The sequence below is a fragment of the Canis lupus genome, chromosome 11 (genome assembly GCF_003254725.2).
Source record: "Canis lupus dingo isolate Sandy chromosome 11, ASM325472v2, whole genome shotgun sequence".
Classification (NCBI taxonomy): Eukaryota; Metazoa; Chordata; class Mammalia; order Carnivora; family Canidae; genus Canis; species Canis lupus.
This window is the reverse complement of record NC_064253.1, coordinates 48,563,019-48,588,852: the sequence shown is the minus strand read 5'-3', so window position 1 is coordinate 48,588,852 and position 25,834 is coordinate 48,563,019.

The window sequence follows — 25,834 nt, the reverse complement described above, 5'->3', positions numbered from 1 at the left end:
ATGCAGACATTGCATGATGTATGCAAACATGAAATGAGAAATTTTATTATAAATTAGTTCAACATATTTATTGTATGCCCAATCAATGAAAGCAATCACTGGAGCAAATTTTAAGAGAGATAAATTAATAAGACAGGGCTTTCGTGCTCAGGGACCGTAAGGTATAAGGACATGACTCCCTTTCATAAATTCCATGCAGGAGAACTCACTTAAGTTTAGATTAAATACATCCACAAATGCATAACTTCCTAAAGCAGCTCAGTCCAATTTAGGAACATGTCAATATCTATACTGCAATGGAGGAAAAAAGGCAAGAATCAATGAAAGTAGGCTGAACATAGATAATACAAATAGGGATGAATAATGGCTGAATTGTACCATAGATCATTTTGCTGAGTGACATTACCGTGGGCAGCATGGTCTCAACCCAGCAGATCACACTGTTGAGAAATACTGCCATCGTAATCTGATGGGCTGTTATTTGTGGGATCAGTCTTAACAGCAAAATGGCAGACTATTACATGCCGAGAAGACTGATATTTTTTCTTGACAGGTTCAGTTCAAAAATAAATAAAAGCTAGGGGAGGTGCAGAGAGCACTTAGTGCTAGACAACACATTTATATCTCAGATTACTGAAGAAAGAGGGCACAGGTTGTGTTTTCCACTGTTTTCTCTATGTTAATTTAGTCTACTCTCCGTGTTAGTACAGACTGTGCATTGCTGACACTAGATGGTATTGTGGCTCCTTCAATTCAGCAGGCTTCCTGAGTGAGAGACACTTTTTTGTCTATGTCTAATTGGGGTGCTGCACAGGTATCTAATATGAGATCAGTACTTTCTAGAAAAAAATACAGCTCTTTGTTTATGAAATATGGTTTAATAAAATATAAGGCTAGCCTCTTTTCTGGTTTTAAACATAAGAGAATGTGTTTGTGACACTCATAGTCTATATATCCTCAAATACTATTATTTATATTTTGTCAATAAAATACTCCAGAGAATATAGGACAGAAGGACTCTAAAAGTGCAGATGAGAACAAAAATTGTGCTTTTGATGTTATCTTTTTAAAGGTTTATTTATTTACGTTAGAGAGAGAATGAGAAAGTGACAGTTGAGGGATGGACAGAGTGAAAGGGAGAGAGAGAGTCTTAAGGAGACTCCCACCCGAGTGTGGAGCTCCACGCAGGGCTCAATCTCATAACCCTGTTGTGAGGACCTCGGCTGAAACCAGAGTCTAATGCTTAACTGCCTGAGCCATTCAGGCACCCCTGTTGAAATGCTGCCAAAGAAGCTAAATCTTTCTCTAAAACAATACCATAGAAAGAGCAGTTGCTCATTTATTTCTGTTTTTTAAAGCTTAAAGAGCTCTTTAAATCCGAATTTTATCTTGTAAATGAATTAACTAGTATTTAAACGTAATGCCAAATTTTGAATACAAGACTGACCAAATAAGTTTATTATTGACCCGGATATTATTAAGAACATTTTGCAGCTGCATTATGTCCAAAAGTTAGTAACACCAAACCATTAATCTTTAGCCTAGAGATTTGATTTAGTTAGTTGTCCCCTTGATCTGGAAAACCCTTCTTGTTCATTTCCACTTCAAAAAATGTCTGCCCATAGTTCAAAGTCCAGTTTAATGTCACTTTCTCAATGCACCCACTCAGTATTCCCATCTAAGTGAATTTCTTCTGCTCCCATCATGCAAAATATATTTCTTGCAGCACTTAGTAAAGCCTGCTATGTCACAATTGCCTCAATAAATAGGTGTCTCCTCTATAAACACATAAGCATTTTAGAGCTAAGGTTAATACCTTGTTCACTTTGATTCAGTGTTCTTAATACAGGGTAAAGAGTAAGCTTTTATTAAACATTCACACATTGACCTTTTACTGTACAAAAATACACAAAAGATAGAAATCTTGAATCAAGCTCATGTTTAGACTTTGAGACTATAAAAATTAATCTTTACCCTGTGCTCATAGGTGAATATTTCTTTATAATGAAGGACCTGTTGCTTATTAGAAAAGGCTAGTTTACTTCCACACTCTTCAATATATTCAAGTGTAAGCTCCATGAAGTCAGGATTCTTTTGACCCTATTCAAAAATTCTATGTGTTTCTATGTGAAATGTTTTATTCCTTTCTGAATAAGCCTTTTTCAAGGGCAATTAAAAGTGACCATTTTCTAAGTGTTGCTAGGACACATATAGGAGATTCAGTTAGAGAACTAATTAAGCTTTTGGTGTAAATTAGTTCAGGCAGAAAGGAAAAAGGGGAGAGATTCCATCATTAAAAAAAAAAAAAAGTATAATGTAGGAAATTGCCCTTTCTTGATTAGATGTTGTAGAGGAATAAGGTCCAGGAAAATGAGACCAGTTCTACAGCCAGATGCTGTGATAATTAACCAGAGCTTGATATTAGGACACCTAGAAGTTTTGGGTTGACATTGCAGCAATGCCTAATATTAATATAAATGAGATAGGAGTCAGCAAGTATTTGCCATTAAAGACCAGAGAACAAAAATTTTCAGATTTTCCAGCCATATGGTTTCAATTACACTGTCCAAATTTATGTCACTATTACAAAAGAGCTTTTGACGATAAATAAGTGAATAGGGTAGCTGATTTGGATTTTGGTCTGTATTTTGCCACCTCCTGGTAATAAAGTATAAATAAACATTTATAGTATTTTTAGCAAGTCTGCACAAAAGAGTGGATTTAAATGTGTTGATGGATGCTAAATTTTATTCAGAAAGTGCCTGTATTTTAATTTAGGCAATTACATACTACATTTATTTTAATTCTTACAAAGGTTTTATGAAATCTTTTTAAAATTGTCCAGTCTGGATTAACCTCTTCTCATTTCTTCCTATGATACCAAGCACCCTGCTGCCATAGTATGTTTTTATTGGTGTCCTCTTCATATATATATTTTTCTTTTTCTAAAATGTAAACTCCTTGAAATCAGTAATTATGTGTTATTCATCTTTGCTTACAAATTTTGAAATATAAAGACCATATTTTAATATCAAAGTATCCTGTGGAATCCCAAATGCTTACAATTACATTTTAACAACCATTTGAAAAGTACATAAAAACAAAAGATTACAAATCTAGAAATGTTTAAAACAAATTAATTAGTTATAATATCTAAAAAGCACTAGAAAAGGCAGAATATTATCTAGGAAACTATTTATTAAGTTCATAAATAATACTTGGTGCAATTATGAAATTCCCAAACTCCGCAGTTCCCCAGGGTTAAATCAAGCCCAAGGAGTGATAACTTCAAATACAGTGTCTTCCTCAATGACGGTAGGAAAGTGTTTCTGTAACACAATTTGCCACAATACCTGTCTATCTGTAGTAAGACTTCATAAATACTTAAATATTTCTAAATATCTAGCCAAAATAAGTAATGAAAGATGAGGCAATATATACGTACAAAAGTGTTTCCATAAAAATGAAAAAAAGTGAAAGTGTTAGAAATGTCAAAAGCCATTGCAAAAAAAAAAAAAAAAAAGCCATTGCCGTGACTATAGAGTATTAAAGTGAGAGCAGGGGTATGGGTTAGAAGTACAAATATTGTTAAAATGTCTATAGTACACAAAGCAATCTACAGGCTTAATGCAATCTTTATCAAAATACCAACAGCATTTTTCACAGAACTGGAACAAACAATCCTAAAATTTGTATGGAACCATAAAAGACCTTGAATAGCCAAAGCAATCTTGAAAAAGAAAAACAGAACTGGAGGCATCACAGTCCCAGACTTCGAGTTAAATTACAAAACAGTAGTAATTAAAACAAGATGGTACTGGCATAAAAATCAATGGAAAAGAAGAAAAAAACCCAGAAATAAACACACAATTACATGGTCAATTAATCTTTGGCAAAGGACAAATGAAATACAATGAGAAAAAGACAGTCTCTTCAACAAATGATGTTGGGAAAACTGGATAGTCACATGCAAAAGAATGAAACCATACACAAAATAAACTAAAAAAGGATCAAAGACCTAACTGTGAGATTTGAAACCATAAAAATTCTTGAAGAGAGCACAGGCAGTAATGTCTCTGACATTGGCCATAGCAACATTTTTTTTAGCCATATCTCCTGAGGCAAGGGAAATAAATGCTAAAATAAGCTGTTGAGACTACATCAAAACAAAAAGTTGCTGCACAGTGAAGGAAATAATAAACAAAACTAAAACTAAATAATCAACTAAAACTAATAACTAATTCCTACTGAATGGGAGAAGATGTTTGCAAATGACATAGCCATTAAAAGGTTGGTATCCAAAATACATAAAGAACTGATACAACTCAACAACCAAAAAACAAATAATCCAATTAAAAATGGGCAGAAGCCATGAACAGACATTTCTCCAAAGAAGACATCCAGATGGCCAACAGACACATGAAATGTTTCTCAAAACATCACTCAGCATCTGGGAAATGCAAATCAAAACCATAATGAGATATCACTTCACACCTGTCAGAATGGCTAAAATAAAAAAAAAAAAACACACAAGTAAAAACAAGTGTTGGTGAGAATGTGGAGAAAGGGGAGCCCTCTTACACTGTTGGTAGAAATGCAACATGGTGCAGCCACTCTGCAAAACAATATGCATTTTCCTCGAAAAGTTATAAATAGAACTCCCCTATGATCCAGCAATCACATCACTGGGTATTTACCCAGAGAATACAAGAACACTAATTCAAAGGGATATATGAACCCCTATGTTCATAGTACCATTATTTACGATAGCCAAGATTTGGAAGCAGCCCAAGTGTCTGATGAATGGATAAAGAAGATGTGATATATATATGGAATGGAATATTATTCAACCATGAAAAGAATGAGATTTTTGCCAATTGTCACAATGGGTGGTTAGAGAGTATAATGCTAAGTGAAATAAGTCAGTCAGAGAAAGACAAATACCATATGATCCCCCTCGTATGTGGAATTTAAGAAACAAAAAAAATGAGCAAAGGAAAAATTTAAAGAAAAAAGGAGACAAACCAAGAAATAGGCTCTTAACTATAGACAAAAACTGATGATTACCAGAGGGAAGTTGGGTAGGGGGATGGGCTAGGTAGGTGATTGAAATTAAGAATACACTTATCACGATGGAAAAAAAATAAAGTGAGAACAGAGGTATGTTCAAAAACTTGCTTAAAAATACAAAAGCATTAAAATGTCACAGATCATGGTTAAGCAACCAAGAAAAGTGCAAAAGAAGTGCAGAATGCAAACCCTCAGTAAAAAAATTAGTTGAACTCAATGTGGGTGGAGAATAATGTCCAATGAAATCATGTATCTAAACTTGCATTGTGAAGTGTTGGAACCTTGGCAACTCCAGTTGAGGTATTTGGTATAAAAAGGACTCAGTGTATCCACCAGTGTGCTGAGTGGGGACCAAAATCAGTTGCTTAAGGGTTAAAATAATTTTAGACCATCTGAGATAGTAATTCTATTTTCTTTAAGTATGCAAGGTAACAATTTGAGTATGGGACTGGTAAACTAAATCCAGTAAATACTAATTTTATATAAATTCAGAATGATCTATGTGTTTCTTTTTCAATGTCGGTTGTTTAGAGAATCTAGCATTTTAATCTTGAAACTTCAATTTGAAATATGTCTTTGATATTACATTTGTTGTTTAGAGAATCTAACATTTTAATCTTGAAACTTCAATTTGAAATATGTCATTGATATTATATTTGTGATGTGAAGTTAGAAAAGATAAAGAAAACCTGACTAAATATATCAACTATTGAACGTATACAATAAATTGTTTTATTTACTTTACACTTCACTTATTAGATTTATAAGGTTTGATTAAATGTTTTGCTTCTTTGGGTTATGTTCTATCTGATGTTCCAAGCACTTAAGGATGAAGGAGATTAGGAGTACACTTATGTTGAGCAGCACTGAGTAATATATGAATCCTATATTGTTGTGCTGGAAACAAATGTAACACTGTGTTCACTACACTGGGATTAAAACGATAAAAAACAAACAAAATAGAGAATCTTAAAAAAAATCAAAGTTTTTAAAAGAGGAAAAATCAACTATTTTAAATCTATAACTTTGTAAAGAAACCCCTCTCTTTCAATGGAAACTCTCTGAGCCTGGGGGAATAGGGGAAATGAGGTGATGTTGGTCAAAGGATACATACTTTCAGTTATAAGATAAGTAAGTTCTGGAGATCTAATGAATGGAATAGTGATAATGGTTAACAGTACTGCAGTGTTTACTTGAAATTTGCTGAGACAGTAGGTCTTAAGTCTTCTCACCACACATATAAAAAAGTATATGTGAGGTGGTAGATATGTTAATTAACTTGACTGTGGTAATAATTTCATAGTGTATGTTTATTAAATCATGTGATACCTTTAAAAAAAGGTCATGTCCTACAACCTGAATATATACAATTTTTGTCAATCATATCTCAATAAAGCTGGAAAAAAAAACATATTAGCATTTACTAACCCATATTATCTCCTTACAAGTAGCTAAGCACAGATGAAACAGGACATTTTCAATTTTCTCAATAGTATTTTGAGGTATCTGTTGCCATTACCTTTTCCCTTTACGGAAGAGAAACTAAGGCTTATGATGATTAAGTAGCTTGGCTAAAGTTATATAACTAGAAGGTGGTAAATAAAAGAGGGAATAAAATAAGACCTTAGGGAAAGGGCAAATGCTTAAAATTTCTCATTCTTCCAGTAGACATTTTCTAGAAAATGTTTAAATGGAACATATTGAGCTTTCAAAAATGGTAGCAAAAGAAACTGTTTTTTCCTAGAAATTCTAAAGAGAAGAAGGATTTATAAGCCTGAATTTCAAAACCACTTTTTGTTTTTTGGTAATTGTTACTTATTATTTCAGAGGAAAGGAAAGTCTGTGTTAACATACAGAGTGGTTTTGTCAGTTTAAGAGTCATGTTAAGATATATAAATTATTGTAGACAGTTTACTCCAAATATTTTCTAATAAAGGAACTAATAACCCAGAATGAATGTACAGTTTGTATTGCATATAAACAAATATCCTACTTTCCTCAGATATTCCATAGTGATGAGAATTATATAGGTAAAGTTAATTTTTAAAAACAGATTCATATACGACAAATGATGACATTCACTTTGCCCCTTTTTCATCTCACCTCTAATGTTACATATACACACATACTATAGTTGATCAGCATAGATATGAATATAAGAAATTTTAGCTGCATAGGTGTGCATGTCCTGCTATATTTGCCCTCAAAATTGATTTGTAAACAGAACACAAAGGAAGACCACACAGTGCTATGAATAAAGATGACGTGCAACGATTGTTTGGCTCCCCTGAGATAGAGTAAGAACTTTCAAGTCATCAGTCAACAAGTGTTTATTGAGTTCCCAGAGTTCTCTTACAAATGTAAGAAATAGAAAAGATCAATAATGCCATCTACCCAGTCCTACAACAGTTCCAGGATAAAAAATTCTGAAAAATACATACCTCTGTCACATGATTTTTTTCCTAGAAATTTACTTCCTTTTTTTTCCAAAGATCAATTACAAACTCTCTCTAAAGTAAGCACACATGTTTATTCATAGCAACAACATCTGTTAAAAAAATGATCTCAGTTGTATGAAGATTTTTCTTCAAGTAAAATGAGGAAAGGTAGGATTGAAAGAGCATATTGGAAAAAATTCTAGAAAGCATAAATGGACTCTCCAGATGTAGGGAAATGAAGGCAAAGGCAGAGGAATGAGATGCCCTAAGAGAGCATTAAAGATACACAACTGAGAGAGATACAGAGCCCTTAGCAAGGCTGGCAGACCACCGGGCACAAGGCATTTGATGTCATCTCTGTTTGATCACTAGCTGACCACTAAGCGAACCAAGCAAGGGTTACGTTGGCCACACATTACTAACAGTACAGACTTCACAGGATTAATTCAGAAGAGTCACTAACCAAGCCAACAGCAGCATCACTACCAACAACAAGCAGAAAAAAAAATACCAAAACCTGGGAAGCAGAGGGTCTGATTTACAGTATACTCAACAAAAACTCATGAGAAATGAAAAGAAACAGGGAAGTACACTGACTCTTCTTTAAAAAAAAAAAATAGGCTATTCAAGGAAGGAAATGAGTTCAGACCCTTTTCAGAAAGGAGAGACTCTTCTTACACTGGCAGAGACTTGAACATGACTGAGATTCTTAAATTTTTATAGAAAACAGATGCAGGAACTATTGTGAAAACCCTAAGCAGTTGTTTATTTAAAATCATTAGGCTGTTAGTCTGGAAATATTCATTAAAAAGGGATATTTAGGGGGATCCCTGGGTGGCTCAGTGGTTTGGTGCCTGCCTTAGGCCCAGGGCGTGATCCTGGAGACCCGGGATTGAGTCCCACATCAGGTTCCCTGCGTGGAGCCTGCTTCTCCCTCTGCCTTTGTCTCTGCCTCTCTCTCTCTCTCTCTCTCTGTGTGTGTGTGTGTGTGTGCATGTCTCATGAATAAATAAATAAAATCTTAAAAAAAATAAAAATAAAAAATAAAAAGGGTTTTTAAAAATAAGGGATATAGAAAGGGGAAAACAAATCTATTAGAATTTAGTGCATGATGGTATATGTAACTTAGTGTTGACTGCAATTTTGGCACTTCTATATATTTTATTTTACCTGCTGTTATCTCTCATAAAAGATTGTATATAAAATTTATCTGAATCAGCATTTAGGGAATACAATCATTTAGCAAGAAAATTCACTAAACTGACACGATGTATCATATAAAAACATAACACTCCCAAATAGATTAAAGAAAACTGGGAAGGAACATTTTTCTTTAAAAAAAAAATTTATCTATTTATTAGAGAGAAAACACTCAGGGGTCAGGGGCAGAGGAAGAGAGAGAGAGAATCTCAAGTAGACGTTCCACTGAGCACAGAGCCTAATATGGGGCTTGATCCCAAGACCCTGAGATCATGATCTGAGCCAAAACCAGGAGTCAGATACTCAACTAAGTGAGCCACCTAGGTGCCCAAGGAAAGGAAATTTTAAAAAATCTTAACTTTAATACCTTTTTTAAAAAAGTCCAAGGAAAATCTTTTATAATAAGTGAAAATTTCAAATAATGAAAATCTTATTATAACTGCTCCAAATATCTGTGAAGTATCTGTGACGTACTTTTTTTTTTATTTAAAATTCCAGCTGTGAAGAGAAGATTGCTTTGTCTTACAATGAGTGAAAAGTATGATTAACTCCAGTAATTCTAAATATATTCACTACTTTGAGTTGTTTAATCTTGAGAAGTCTGAGTCCCCGAGAGTGTGTGTGAATGTGTGCATGTGTAAACATGTGTGTGTTTTTATAGTCTAGGTTTGATATTGATGCCTCTGAGATTAAGTCTCTTTTGATTAGGATTTTTCACATGTGACTTACATTTTACCACATCCTTAAAAAATTTGCAACAAGTATAATGGGATTTTGGAGTTCAAGATGAATCAATCTTCTTGTCCAAATATTTCACATAAAAAAATGAAGAGATCCAAATTATTTAAATCATCTTATCTAAATCACCATCAGATATTAGCTTACTTGACACTGAAATCCATATATTTTGAGCTCAGAGTTAATGAATCTTGATCATAATATAAATATGTCTTGGTTAGAGGTCTTGAAACTTTACTGACTTGGAAGCTCACATTCCCTTTGTTTGGGGGCCATCTGATTTTTAACTCTTAGTCATGGTCAAGTCAGGAAAGGGAAGCCATTCCAGTTATGTTAAAGAAAGAATTTAATATAGGAGGTTGTCAAAATACATATTGGATACCTAAGTAGCCAAAAGAGATTACAGGGGTAGCAGCAGAAAAAAATCTATCAGCTTTTAGGCTGAGAGAACAAAGTTGAGGTCCAACCAGTATTGTTGCCTTAGAAGCTCAGAACCTGGGTCTCACACTCTAAGTATGGATGCTGTCTTGCATGTGGTTTGTATAGCTGAAAGGGTGGAATGAAGTTCTTTTGAGGAGTCTGAGAAAATGCTGGAAATTGGAACCATCCTCTAACATAAGAGCTCACCACCACTACCAGGATAAAAGTTCATGGCTGACATGAGGCTGGCAGTAGTAATGGGCAACCAGGCCCAAGATCTTTCTTCTCCCTCTGGCCTACTGGCTCCTTCTAGTGCTTTCTGTTGGCCCAGCCTAGCAGACTACCAGCCAGCAAAGAAGAAATGTGATTCTGACTCCCAGCCTGGCATCACGTGATAGAATATTAAATGATTGGTTTGGAACAGAAAGATGATTGTTTTTATGACACCAACATTTTAGTTTAATATTGACATTACCCTCACTGCATAAACCTACTAAAATTATATAATTCTGTTATGACTTAGGATTTTTATAGGATTTATTTATAAAGTAATACAATCCAATACTATTCTTGAACAGGCTTAAAATTTTATTCTTATGAATCTGTTTTATGTAGGTCAAATCTTTCATTGGTAAGCTAATAGTGTTCTGATTATAAAGTAATACACAATTGTGTTTATAATGATTCTTTTAAACAAAAATCCTTTATTTAAACATGTGAAGAAGCAAAACATGGATTTCTCAGTGCTGGTGGTAGATCCTTGCCTTTTGAGACTCTTAACATACATGAGAATTAGATCTGTAGTCTTTGTTAATTGCTTTGATCTAAAAGAATAGTATAACCTCTTATCCCCTAGAAAAAGCCAAATGGTTACAGCCTAGACAAAGTCCTTAAGTGAACCGCCCCCCCATCCCAATAAAGGGTTCTGCATCTAATTCCAACATGTGTGTGGTTAAAGGGGAGATTTCCCACAGCATCAAGCCATTCTTTGACACCAGCTGGGTGTCATACAATTCAAATCAATTCTGATGCTATTTCCATGCAGATAGCATCAGATTCCACTGGATAAGAGCCCAGTCATGCAACACTGCCCTGTACTTCAAATGCCAATCACCAGTCCAGCCAGTTACCTCGGATTCTGACCGAATGGCTTTAAAATAGAGGTTCCCATGACTTCCTCCTTGGGTTTGGGTTAATTTGCTAAAGTGGCTCACAGAACTTGGGAAGCCAGTTTACTTACTGGATTACTGGTTTATTACAGAGGATATTAAAGGATAAGAATCGACAGCCAGATAAAGTGATGCACAGAGCAAGGTCCTGAACAAGGGATTTTTGTGGAGTTTGAGGACTGGCATGTGGAAGCAATCTGGTTTACCAACCTGGAAGCTCTCTGAATCCCATCCTTTTGGGTTTTTGTGGAGGCTTCGTTACATATGCATGGTTGATTAACTCATTGACAATTGATTGAACCTCCAGCCCTTCTCCCGACCCAGAGGTGAGTTGGGCTGGGACTGATCTTTCTAACCCTCTAAACACATGGTTGGCTCCTCTGGCAACCAACCCCCATCCTTAGCTTACCTCCCTGCTTTCCAAAAGCCACCTCATTAATACAATAAGATGCACCTTTCTAATTCTCATTACCTAGGGATTCCAGTAGTTTTAGTAACTCTGTGCCAGAAAAGAAACCCAAGACTAAATGATGCCAGAAAGGCTAGATTGACTGCCTTTCTAAGTATTTATGTGTCAGAAGAGATGTAATCTAGAATTTGGAGATATCTCTGGGTCATAAAAGCTGGAGACTCCTAAGGCTACCTAGATCCCACCAAGAAACTTTATTTACACAGTGAATGACTGGAGTAAGGAGAAGCCCCTTTTAGGAGAGGAGCAGAACAATAGTCTCCTTCCCCTTTTTAAGAAGAGAAAGATGATTTACCCTATTGACCCACTGATCATTGTCCAGCTACATGCATAGGGTACTTGCCCTGGCTTTCGTTGCATACTTTAAGGGTGAGGCTTAGTGCAAAGGGATTAACACACTTATCATTTACCATGAGGCATTTAATGAGAAATCTTTCTCTGACTCAAAGCACCTTGTATGCCCATGTACAATAAAATTAATGAATATAAACATTAAAAACCCAGCAATATGACCCACTAGGCAAAATCATCCTTTCACCATCCAACTTAATTACCTAAAAAATTTAGAGCCTAATAGTCATTCAGATTTATTCTCTGTAACAGTTCATAAAATCCATGTAGATAGGGGAAAAAATGCCTAACTATAATGGCCTCTTTTGTTTTCTCTTTTGAGATTGCTCAATGTGATTCTGACATTTTGTAGGAATATTTTTGTTGTTATTTTTGCTTTTTCTTTGAGATGAAATAATTCATTAGCTAACTGTGGAGGTGTCTTAACTGTCTAGGGGAGAAAATATATACTCTTGGATGGCGTGGCAAAGGAAAGCAGATGTATACAGACAGGTGGGGAGGTGAACAGTTATGACAAGGTGTTACCAGTTTGTGAATCTAAGTGAGAGATAAGCTTAAATTCTTAGTACATTTTGCAACTCTTTTTCAATTAGTTGAAACTATTTGTACTGCCTATTTGTACCTTTCTCAAATCAGATACTGATTTTTTTTAATCCAATAAATATCTACTAAACTCCTACTATATTTCAGGGTCTGTACTAGTTACAAGACATACAACTATGAGCAAAACAAGCAAAATCTCCTCTGTTGAGCAAAAGAATAAATGCAAAACAAATAAATATGCTGTATAGTAGCTTCTTACAAAGTTTTTGAAGGAGAAAACTTCAAAGGAAAGATATGAAGTTGCATTTGCAGAAGGTCCTGAAACAAATGAGGTGCAATATGGTTCTCTGGGAAAGAACATTCCAGGTAGAGGGAAACTGCATGTGGAAAAGCCCAAGACCTTAAACTTTTAGATAAGACCTATGCATTCCCTGCATTTATTTCTCCTTTTTTCTTTTATCCATAACGTCACTCCTCTATCTTTACTCTTCTTTCTTGAAACTCTTTTTTCCTCAGGCTCCTTTTGTTGGCAAATGACTGCAATAGGTTAAGGGTTGTACATATCCATGAACTAATGGTTTAGGATTGGATTACACACTCCATGCCTCAGGACATGGGTAAAGGAGAGGTGCCAAGGGGGATCATCAGTTAAGTTACCAACTCTTGATTTTGGCTCAGATCATGATCTCAGTGTCATGTGATTGAGCCCCACATCAGGCTCTAAGCTCAGAAGGAGTTTGCTTGAGATTCTTTCCATTTCCCTCTCCCTCTCTCTTTGCCTCTTCCCCTGCTTGTGTGCTCTCAATCTCTCTCTCTAAAATAAACAAATAAATCATAAAAAAAAAGATATAGGTGGAGGAGACTGCATGAAGTGCAGAATCTGAAAATCAGAAAGTGGATGATATCCCACTGGGAAATCAGTGTAAAGTTTACAAAAATGGATGACAAACCCCTGGAAGCCAAAACTAATGGTTTATTAAATTGTCCTTAGAATTCCCAGTTTTTCTCAAAATATAGTAATGTGAAGGAAAAATATGCAGTATGAGTAAATTCTTTTCAAAAATAGTTTTCCAAAATATGTGTCACATAGAAAGAAACTTGTTGGTATAAATACAGGATTTTTTAAGGTTCTATTTAGGATATAATAAATGGGGAAGCCAAGAAGATTTTTCAAGTCATGGCAGCAAAATGGGAATCTAGTGTTATAAATAAGACACTGAGCATAATTTCTACTCATGACTGCCGTACTACCACTTTACTAGAAAAGTCACATAAACACTTAATTACTCATCTAGGTTAGTAGCGTGTAAATATTATGTACAGTGGGAAATTCAGGTAATGATTTTTGACCATAAATATAGTACATGCATTAGAGTCTAGAAAGCTTTCCTGTTGTAAATTTCACCCTACAAACCTGTTTCTCCTTAGATCTCTTACTTTTCTTATTCATCAATCAGATGAGCAGTGAGAGAGCCAATCTATCACACTAATGTTACTGAGTGAGTAAGGGTTGGTGTCTATAAGGGGAGGAACTTGCCAAGTCATTCCCCCAGAGCTCTGACTTCAAACTGTTGTAGATAATTTGCTCAGAATGAATAAGACAGGTAAGTGATAAAAAGATTTTGTTGCTGTTGTTTTCATAAGTAAAATATTTTGTAGGGAAGACATCCTTTCTCCTCTTTTCCTTCCTCTACCAATGATTTTGGAAGTTCAATTACCTAAGAAATGTGACAGAGAGAGCTTCTGATTATTTTCACTTCACACTCATTTCTCTTTACTGAAGATCATATGATCAATGATAAATGATGGGGAAAAAATGGGAAAAACACTACTGAATGGGAAGAAGTCAATGTGTCCACCCCCCTTCTTACCTCCCTTCCTATTCCTTTATGTGGCTTGCCATAGTTGATATGTGCTACTTTTCTCTGCTACTGCCACTTCTACATTATTAAGGAATTAATTGGGCTAGTTCTACCTCTGCAAAGTAAGTGAGCCATTGCCTGGTGGGTGGCCAGGACTAATGCATAAGACAACTGAGGGAATAAAAATAAGTAGAAAGATAATGGATGCATCAAACCCAAGATCTGTTTTCTAGCTCTGTTTTACCAATGATTAAGCTGCTATTTTTGTCTTAAAACTTCTGTATTTCTTTTTAGAGTTCAGAATTTATAAGGGAAAACAATGAATTTAATCATCATTTTCATACATCTAACAATTTTGTGTGTTTTATCACCTATTTTGAGTGATGGATATCTTTTAGTATGGTAATATGTAGTACATAGTAGTAGAAGCAATTATCACAGTCATTGTTAATAGCTTAGTATGTCCCATATATTGTGATAAGTACTGTGTATGCATAAATTTATTTGATACTATAATAATTTTATGAAATTTGAATATGCAAATGGAAATGTATTTTAACTACATTAAGTAGCATGTATTTCCAGGGCTTACTATTGTAGTCACTAATTTAGTGACCCATAAAAATGAGAGCATGGATTTTAATTTAAGTAAGTAGCAATAAAAGTAGGGTAAATTTAAGGATATTGTTATGAAGTCATCAGGAGTTACGTTTCGAAAGTTGAAGGGTGATTGTCAGAATTTAGCAGGAAATGGATATGTAGTAATTTCCATGTGTGTGTGTGCACATGCATGTGTGTGTGTGTGGGGAGATGTCAAAGGATTGAATATAGAGATGTGGAGGCCAAGTTTTGAAATAGGCATTAAATGGATAACAGTGAGTTCAAGGAGAAAATAAAAGCTAGCAGGAAGGAAACATTAAAGGGAATTAGGACCACGATGTGTCTTTTTAAATGATGGAAAAGGCATTCTTTTTAGCTTATGCAATTTATATGTCAAGAACAAGCACTTTTCTATTTGAATCTCTTAAAGTCACATACCTATGATTCAGTGATCTTATTTAAGAAGTAATGTGTGTTGTTTTGATAAAAGAAGCATGGATTTGGGTAATGCCATAAGAACTCTGAGAATGGGTTTTGAGTCCTGTGTTGAGATGGAAGGAAAATGTTTGAAATAATTTTTTGTCTGTTAGTGGGAGAAAGTTATTACAAATAAGGTTATCTCTGAACCTGAGGAAAACGGGGTGTGACAAGGGAAGTTTTCACTTTTTTTGAGGGGTAGGGGGAAATTTTCATTTTTAAAAATAAATTAACAAAGAATTAAACAGGCAATGAACAAATATCAACATAGGAGGACAAAAATATTAAAAGAGTAATTGGATATTCAGGTTTTATTTAAAGACAAAAAGCAGAGTATCTGAAAGCAACGAATGATTCCATCAGCCATCTTTCACTGAACCCATCTATATGATTATAGAGTTTAGAAACTGTGGTTTAGAAGTAAAAGAAAAACAAATAAATACTTAATGATAAAGATATAAGGTCGATGAACTTTGTTTCGTTATTTTGCCTATTTCCATAGAAATATTTGCAAGAATTTGTCTTTCTGTTTCTCTGATGTACTTTGGGAATTGGCAACTAGGTCAAAGGTAGAGGAAAATATATTCTATATTTTTTAAGAAAGGTTTTTTTTTTAGTTATTCCCCAGAGGTACCATTCATTGAAACCTGCTTCAGGTCAGAGATCCTTGCTAAGAAATCCTATGTTTGTACATGCTAGCTTTGCTGGTTGCTGATTTTTAAAAATTATTAAAACTTATATTTGAAAATAAGTACACACAAGTTTAATCTTTGCTTTTTATAATTTTTGCAAGATTGACCAATCCTATGTGGTTTTGTGGGCTTTTTCAAAATTAAAAATAATTTTTATCAATTGAAATGTAGCTTTCCAATGCTATTTCTGTATATACATTTTTTCATTATGTTAAGATTTTAATTTTTGTGTGTGAATTTTTAAATCTAATTAGCCAATAATTTTCTATATTTCTTTTGGTTTTTAAAAATTATTTTTATATAATATTCAGTATCTCTTTACTTCATTTTTAAACCATGCATTGCCTACCTTTTGTTCCTTGTAATCTTATTGTGCCTCCATGTAACTTATTTTTTAGCACAGTACATGTTGTTTGAGTTGGTAGATTGCCTTAAGGTCATAATTAGAATATTCTTGTGGAATACAGCAGAACAATGATTATATCTCAGTTCTAATCAATAAGGTTTCTTTTTTCCTTTCAATTACTAAATTGGCTTAATAACTTAATTAGAGGCAGACTCTGAGTAATCCTGTGTGCCATTAACTTGTTCACATTTGGCAAGCAAGACTAATACTGCTATCTACATTTTCCAGATGGAAAACATTTTTATTTTCTTTGATAGTCAAAACTCAAACAATAGTAAACAGCCTATATCCAAGACATCTTCTTTCAAAAAGTCACTCTAACTCTATAAAGATAGAATCCCTCACTTTGTGTTTTCTCCTAGAACCCCTGCTTTCTCATTGCAAAATTAACGATATCCCATCTTATATCATCAACTGCATGCATGTCTGTCTTGATCCACTAGATTATAATTTTAATGAGGTCAGAATTCATACCTCTTTTCATCTTGTTATCTCTCAGACAGCTATCATCTGCCTCTTGCATTGTAAGTACTTGGTAATTTTTTGTTAAATGAATGGTGTATTGATTGACCCAGAACACAAAGACTTGGTTCACCAAAGCTTTGGTCTAGGGCTCTATTATACCCTGACACCTCTCTGTTCCTTAGACTTTTAGTAATGCCTCATAGAGGTGTTGTGGGATTTAGAATAAAAGACTAGATTTTGAGAACTTTGCATAACAATTTTTAACTGCATGATCTTATGAAAGTGGTTTAATTTTTGAGAAACTCAGTACCTGTATCTATTAAAGAGGGATATTGGCTTTCCTTATAATGATTTGTAAGCATCAAATAAATTAGTGAATGTTAAAAAAAATAAAAAATAAATAAATTAGTGAATGTTATAAATTTGATATGTTTTAAGAACATTAGGCTTAATGTTTTTAAATGAATATTAGTTAATGACAGCTAAATTAAATTTCAGAGTTTTAATAGTTCTATATGGATCAGTCATGAGAGCTGGATTTTTGAGGTATGTCTATTCTGTGGTATTTATACCTGTACATCAAGATTTTTTTTTTAAGATTTTATTTATTTATTCATGAGAGACACAGAAAGAGAGAGAGACAAAGACACATAAGAGGGAGAAGCAGGCTCCATGCAGGGAGCCCAATGTGGGACTCAATCCCAGGACTCCAGGTTAATGCCCTGAGCTGAAGGCAGATGCTCAACTGCTGAGCCACCCAGGCGTCCCTACATCAAGATTTTTAAAGATATAATCATTATCCATTGGGTTCTAGATTGCCAAATATTATAATATCTTTGTGCCCAGGAAGAAGCTATGAACAAGATACCAAAAGCCAAGAATATTCATGATGAAATAATCTCTCCTCTTTTTAATCCTTGTTTATATCTGCTGTGGAGACCTTGGGGGTTGAAAGAGGAACATCTCATGCACACACATGCCTCTGGGTTTGGAGGCATAGGAATATGGAGCTTCTCTGACAGCTTCATTTTTTAATCACTTAGGTGCAGTTCCAGAGGGCTAATTTAAATTCAAAATTTCACCCAGAAGAAATTCTTAGCTGGAATAATATCGTTTTTTGTTGATTAATATGATAATGGCTAAATGAAACAAAGGCAGACATTAGAATTCCAACAGAGATTAAGATGTATAAACAAAAATTATGCTCATTAATCTCTATCGTCCAATTTTGATGGATGCAATTTGACAAGTTGGTATGGCTGATTTGGCTGTTCACTCTTCCAGCTCACCTGTGCATGGATATCCATTTTGTAACTTTATAATTAGCATATAAGAAGAGTGTTCACAGGTAGAAAAATATCACTTCATATAGGGTATCAAGTTCCTAGTTATAGTTATGTACCCTTACCTTGTTAGAATTATCTTTAGATTCATATATAGTGATATTAAGCCTGGTGGTTCAATTCAATAGGCTTACTGCAAACTCATAAATGTTAGAAGTTTAATATATATATATATATATATATATATATATATATATATATATTTCTTTTTACATTCCTTCTATAACAGTCCTATATCTACCACTCCTTCTCAAACCCCAACTCTTAAAATACCACACCCAAGCAAATCTATTTCATAGATGAAAGCCAAGTATGCAAAAGGGAAAAATAGAAAAAGTTCATCAATATGTTTGCACACATTCCCTCTGTAAAAGGTGCAGTGAAGATAGTGAAAAATCTGCACTATGCTCTATCCTGCAGAAATAAGCACTTGTTTCTCATGTCTTCATGTGTTTTTCCCTGGAATACTAGAGTATTTCTCTCTTTTCCACTTTAAAAAAGAAAAAAAAAACCCCTGAAGATTAGCCTTTGTAGGGAGCCTCCCTCAAGTGTCCCAGACTCTCCTTCAACAACCCCCCTTCTTAATTCCTGAATTTGTCTTCTAGACCCTCTTTTTCTTCAGTTAAACCTTTTGTTCTTTTCTGCATCCCTCTTTGGTGTGGGTAGATATTTTATATTTCTTACCACTCTGGAATTTCATGTAGTTTAGGAAAAGTGTCTGTCCTCAGGGGGTCACTGTAAAAGGCATGATCCAATATCCCCTCTAGTCATGGCATCAGTGATTGCCACTTTTATACCTTGACCTTAATTATGAAAGAGCATGTGCTATGAACCAAATTTTGTCTCTCCAAAATTCATGTTGAAGCTTTAAACCCCCAAAGTGATAGTATTTGGAGATGGGGCCCTTGGGAGATATTTAGGCTTAGATGAGGCCATGAGGGTTGGGGTCTTCATGATGAGATTAGTGCCCTCATAACAAAAGACTCCAGGGAGCAATGCTCACTATCTCCCTCCAATCACAGACTCCAAGGAAGGGCTGCAATGAGAAAGGGGCTGTCTGCAGGCCAGACAGAGAACCCTCGCTAGAACCTGACCATGGTGGCACCCTGACCTTAGACTTCCAACTTCCAGAAATGCGAGAAGATAAATTCTTGTTTTTTAAACCAGCCAATCTATGGTAATTTGTGATGGCAGTCCAAGCCAACTTTCCAGTGCCCAATATCTAACACCTTAAATAGTTCTGTATAGTTTCAAATTTAGTTTTAAATAAAACATTGAAATGTATAGATACATTAATATTTTGTCATTAATTATTTTTTTATTTTTATTTTTTATTTTTATTTTTTTATTTTATTTTTTTGTCATTAATTATTTAAAGATGATATGTATAAGGGCCATTATTAAACATATCTCAATTATCTATAATAATTCAAAATACTAAAATTCAATATTTCAGATAGTGAAACAATTCTGATTATTTCGTCCTTTTTGCATTCACTTTCTCAGAAGTCAAAATTTTTGTTCTTTTAGAAGAAAATACTTAATATTTAATATAAATATTTGTTAATATTAAATATCCATTATGAAAATATTTTGATTATTCTTAGTGTACACACTTTTAGAAAATATTTATTTTATGATAGAAACTTGCAAATTACCTTGAATCTCAAGCAAATGAAAATTTTATTTGAAAATATAAACATTTATTTAAAATATTTTAATACTTTGTTGCCTTACTGCTGCTCAAACTATTGTTACTTCTTCAGTTTGTTGCTGCTGTTACTTAAAGAGGACCTCATCTATCAAATATTATTTTAAGTATGATTAATTTTAAAATGATGGGCATCTGGGTAGCTCAGTGGTTGAGCATCTGCCTTCAGCTTAGGTCATGATTCTGGGATCCTGGGATCCTGGGATCGAGTCCTGCATCAGGCTCTCCACAGGGAGCCTGCTTCTCCCTCTGCCTATGTCTCTCTCTGTGTCTCTCATGAATAAATAAATAAAATCTTAAAAAAATAATTTTAAAATGACAAGTAAGCATGGTAGATTGGACAGTCCTGACATTTTGTAGTATAAAATAGTTGCTTGAATTCATAGTACTTTTATTCTTTTTTAAAATTAATAAAGGACTGCAGTATTACCTCATGAGTATAATTGTGTACACAATTTTATTTTATATTTCCACGGTGGGCTGAAACACCCAGAACGATGTCTGACCACATACATATCTGGAGCATCGCTAAGTTGATATATAAAATCAGCCATCATACTATGTCTGCTTTTCACTACACTCCCTGACGCTCTAGATCATATATGATTATGTAACATGGTAATTGCTGATATGGTGGACTACAAAATGAAATAATTGCCATAGGTTGATGTATACGTTGAAGAGTCATTGACTTCTGTGGTGCTCAAATTCAGTTACCACAAGGAAGGAGAACTCCCACTTCATCTCTCTGATGGAAAGCTCCTTCTCTGACCACAGGATACATTGTCTTTCACTTCACATTGCTTCAGGCAATTCACTCCTACACTTGCAAAGTGAAACTTGCCCACCTTTGTAAAATCAAAGAAAGATTCAGGCTATGAGAATGCAGAGTATCTCTTCTGACCCTTCTGTTTAATGGAGGCAGAATCCTGAAAACAGGTGAAAAGGGGAGTTGAGACCCTTGAAAATTCACCAACCTTGGTAAGGCCTCTCTCACCAAGTCTGGATCTGGATTCAGCTGGGTGCCGATGACACGAATGCATAGTATAGAAAAATACTCCACTGTTCTGTCTCCCAAATGCCACAGGCTTTAATAATTTAAGTTGTTCTAGCATTCCTTCTGCTTCCACACTTATAAAAAGGGTTTGGGCTATTTTTTGTATATGTGTTAACATACCATTTTTATGGTCCCACATTGTATAATCCACATATCCATGCTTACATTTTTAAAGCCAAAAATTCACAAAGGAATCTGTGCTTAATGTATTGATATTAGCAAGATAGACATTGGACTGAATTCTGAGAGACACACTGTCATGGTGAAGATCATTATGTTACAATACATATACTGTCGTGGAGGCGGAGAAAAAGCAAGGCCATTCCACCTCAAGTTTAGCGTTAGCACAAGTACAGCCATCCCAGGCCCCTGTGAATAAGGGGCCTGAAATACTTCAGTTACAGGAAGAAAACAGCTTACAGCTTAATGTCCTAGAAAGCCCCATATTAGAATAAGAACAGAGCCCAAGCCAAGGGCATGAAGCCCCTATTAGAATAAGAACAGAGCTCAATGCCCTTGAAAGCCCCATATCAAAATGTAAACAGAACTTGAGAAATTACTCCACCCCTTCTGGAGGTCCCCTAGACCAGCCTATAAAAAACTAAGCTGAAACCCACCTCGGGGTCCAAGTCCCTGCTCTGCTCTGTCGGGTATACTTGGACCCAAGCTCGAGCTTGTAAATAAACCCTTGTGGGTTTGCATCGGTGTCGGCCCCTTGGTGGTTTCTCGGATTCGCGATCTTGGGCACAACACTCTGTAACGGGATTTTTACTTTATTGTTTTGTCTGAAAGGAAAGCATTTGATATCCAATGGGAAATAGTATTACATTAGCTTTATTGTCAGGGTACTATCAAAGATTTAGTAACTATTTCTCAGGATATATGGATACTTTGTACCTAGGTATAAGAATTTTAGTTGATAACTAAACAATTTCTATTTTCATAATTTCCAAACAGAACACATTTCCAGAAGGCACATTCCAAGTGGGTAAAAAAGTCCTTGTTAAGAGAGATCATAGGGAAGCACTGATTTTTTTTTTTTATTGGCGTGTTTTTTAAAGTTTTTATTCAAATTCCAGTTAGTTAATATACAGTGTAATATTAGTTTCAGGTGTATAATATGATTCAACATTTCCATATAACATTTGGTGCTCAGGAAGCACTGTATGTTAACTTCTGAAATTGTTGTATGTTATAGGAAAAATTTCCAAAATGAAAGTAAAAATGTTATATATATTATAACATCTAGAGTATTGATAAAAGGAGGGGTATATCATGGAAATTAGGCCAAACATAGTTTTACTATATGCCCATTTCAATGAAGTGTATATTAAAAGCAATAGAAGTTTTTGTGAATTATATTTTCTGAATAGAAGTATCAGCAAGTGAAGGGAAATCTGTTTTTTTAAAAAACAGTAACTATATTTTCAAATATAACTCCTTAACTAAAGGAGCCAACAGCCTAATCTCTTATACAACACATTAATTCAAAACAGAGAGGTGAAGTTATGTTAAGGTGAAAGAAAGTTAAGATATCTATTCAGATGGAGCATGACCATCCACTTTCTTTTGTCACTTGAACTGATCAAAAGTGGCCATTATACAAGAAGATGACATAGTAGAAGAGCAGTTGAGTTATAGCTGTGTGCTCTTTGGCCCAAAGGAAGCTTTGTATGATGGCGAATTCTTATACCACACCTGCCTACTCATTTCTAAACTCCAAGAAATTCAAGCCCATCTCTGGCATTTTAACACTTAACATTAATGGAGAAAATCAAATTATTCTCACATTTATGGCTTTTAATTACAATCTGGCCTTTGATGTTTGCAATCTCTATATCCTTTTTATTACCTCCTTTTCTCTTTTCCCACTTGGGATATTCCAAACTTTGATGTCAAAGTACAAGTTACCCATCCGTCATTCATCCTCAGAAGTGTGAATGCTTCTCAAAAACAATGTCATCTAAAAAGTCTAAGAGACTTTTTAGAAAAAATGATGTAGCTATGGGCATCAAACACTGTTTTTTTTCTCCTTTCTGATGGCAAGTCTTTTAAGCATGGAGTGCTTCTCTATGCTGTGGGGTAAATGGGCCAGAGTAACAGTATCCCATTGGTCCTTGTCTGAACCTCTTCAGGCCATCCTGCAGCCCTGTGCAAAATCCTCATCCAAAGAATCACTCACATGTGCTCTCAGACTAGCCCAGTCAGGTACCATACGGCATCTGTCAGATACTGCTTTTGTTACCTGTGCTAGGAAATGTCTGCCCACCAGGCATCTCTGCTTCTCCTGGGCCCCAGTGCCACAGCCATTATGCACTGCTGTGTTGGCAATGTGTCAGCCAATTGCTGGGCACTTCTGCTGCTTTCATTCAATACCACCACGCTTGCCAAGCCTTGCTGACATCACCTGCCAGGCACATCCATGGACCACCTGGCACTGTGGCCTCTGCCATTTCTTTCTGAGAGCTGCTGGAAAATAATGCTCAAAATTTAAACATACAAAGCGGTCTGTGAAAACATGGGGGGCAATGAACCTCATTGCATACCTCAATATTATACTCTGATAGTGGGGGTCCCAAAGTTCTTAGTTTGTACTGAGATTTATGGAAATTTGTTCATTTCTTACTCAAACCCCTGTTATTGCCTAAGTCCTAGATATGAATTCATGGAAATTTAGAGATGGTCAGATTTGAGTGACTAAATTTACAAGAATGATTTGATGTATGAGGGATAATGAAAAAAGAATGAATAAATTCATTAACTGCTTGCTTTGGGTCAGGATTCTCAGGAGGCCCTGGGACAAGGATTTGTGATCAAGTAATTTAAATGTTCCAGGGAGCTAACATTAAGGGAGTGCAGAAAACAGAACCAGAAAGGGGAAGAGGCCAAAGAAAGGTGTGATTCAGGTAGTCTCAGCCTCAGTATGAGCCCATGGGAAGCTGGGATGTGTAAAGTATGGTTTTTCCTAAGAGGAGCTGGGATTTCATATCTTCCATTAGTCATTGACTAAGGCTGCCCTGAGGTTAGCTTGGGGGAAGTCAACTCCCAAGGCATTTTTAGCTGTCTGAGTAGGCAAAATGGCTTCAGCAGCCTGGGGCAGTCACTGGGGTCATTGGAGTCACAGATGCTGGACATGAGAAGCAAAAGCATATAAAATCTATGGCAGGTGTGCACAGAAGGGGTAAACAGTATCCCAGGGGATTGTGGCCCAGCACTGACAGGGTTAACACACTCATGCATTAGTAGGTGGCTGTCTTTGTTTCCTAATCTGAGAACAAAAGAATCCTGAAGCCAACAGGGTCATAAAAGGCCCAACAGCTTTTAGAATTTCATATGCATTAGAGTTCAAAGGAGACCATTTTTTTTGGGGGGGGGGAAACTAAACATGATATAAAGTATTTTCTAAGATTCATTTCATAAAGTCATATATTTCAGAAACTGAAAGAACCTTAATGACTATGGACAACCTCCCACTAGCTTGAGATCTCCCCTCTTGCAAATATCTAGGCAAGCAGCACTGTCTAGATGTTGAACAAGTCACTAATAGGATAGTTATAGTAGCTGTCTTTGTTAGTCTCTTTTATATTGTTTTTGTAATAGTTATTTAACTTGCAAAACATTTCAAACATATACAAAGAAAAGGAAGTGATATAACACATTCTCATAGTCTCATCATTACTATAAATAGACATTAACATTTGGTCAAAATTGGTTGAGGGGTGCCTGGGAGGCTCAGTCAGTTGAGCATCCAACTCTTGATTTTAGCTCAGGTCGTGATCTCAGGGTCCTGAGTTTGAGCCCCACCTTTGGCTCTGCACTGGGTATGATTCTGCTTAGGATTCTTTCTCTCCCTCTTCCTTTGCTCCTCCCTCCCACTCACAATCATTCTCTCCTCTTTGTCTAAATAAATAAATAAATAAATAAATAAATAAATAAATAAATAAATTGGTTGACCTATTTTTTCTGTATCATGAAAGAAAATGTTACAAATTCACCTGCAATTTCAGACTCTACCTTTACTCATTCTTCCAGTAATTACCTCCCCTACAGAAAGAATCACTCTCTGAAGGCAGGTATTTTTCCTTAACTTTTGTGTGTGTAATTTTGCTACCTTTGTATCTAGAGATATGCACACTTGACTATTATCTCAGTGCATGTATCCTTTTGCTACTAACTTGTTTCACTCAACATTTTTTTTTAGATTTATTCTTTTGATATATATATATATAATTTATTCATTTGAGCAGTATATAGTGTGGTGGGTATTTCGTAATATTTACTGAGTAAGGGGCAGTCATGTTGTGTTCCTATTTTATTGTTTTGTTAAACAAAACAGTGCCATTGGAATTTTACACCTAAGCAAAATTTTCCTATAGCGGTTATGGCATTGTAAGATTGTGATGTATGCACATCTTCCAATTTTCTAGGTTTATTTTTTTACAAATATATTTTAAAGGAACTCATTCATAAAAATAATTTATGAGTCGTCTCCAACATATCATAATGTTTACTTTAAAATACTTTATTCCTCAATGATTTGGTGGCAAGCCTCACCTCTAAAGGGTTAGTAGGTAGTTATTCCCATTTCACAGATTAGAAGGCTGAGGCTCATAGAAATTAGATCATTTGTCTAAGACCACAGAGCTTGGTTCCAAGGTCAGTCATTTTATACCTGGCACTCAGAGCTTAATACAATCTGATGGCATTTAGTTTTTGAGAATTATGTTACAACAAACCTTGTTTATACCAGTTCAAGGTATGAATAGCATCTTCAATTTTCTTTCCAACCCCCTCGCATTATATCAGCAATCTTGGCCCTTATA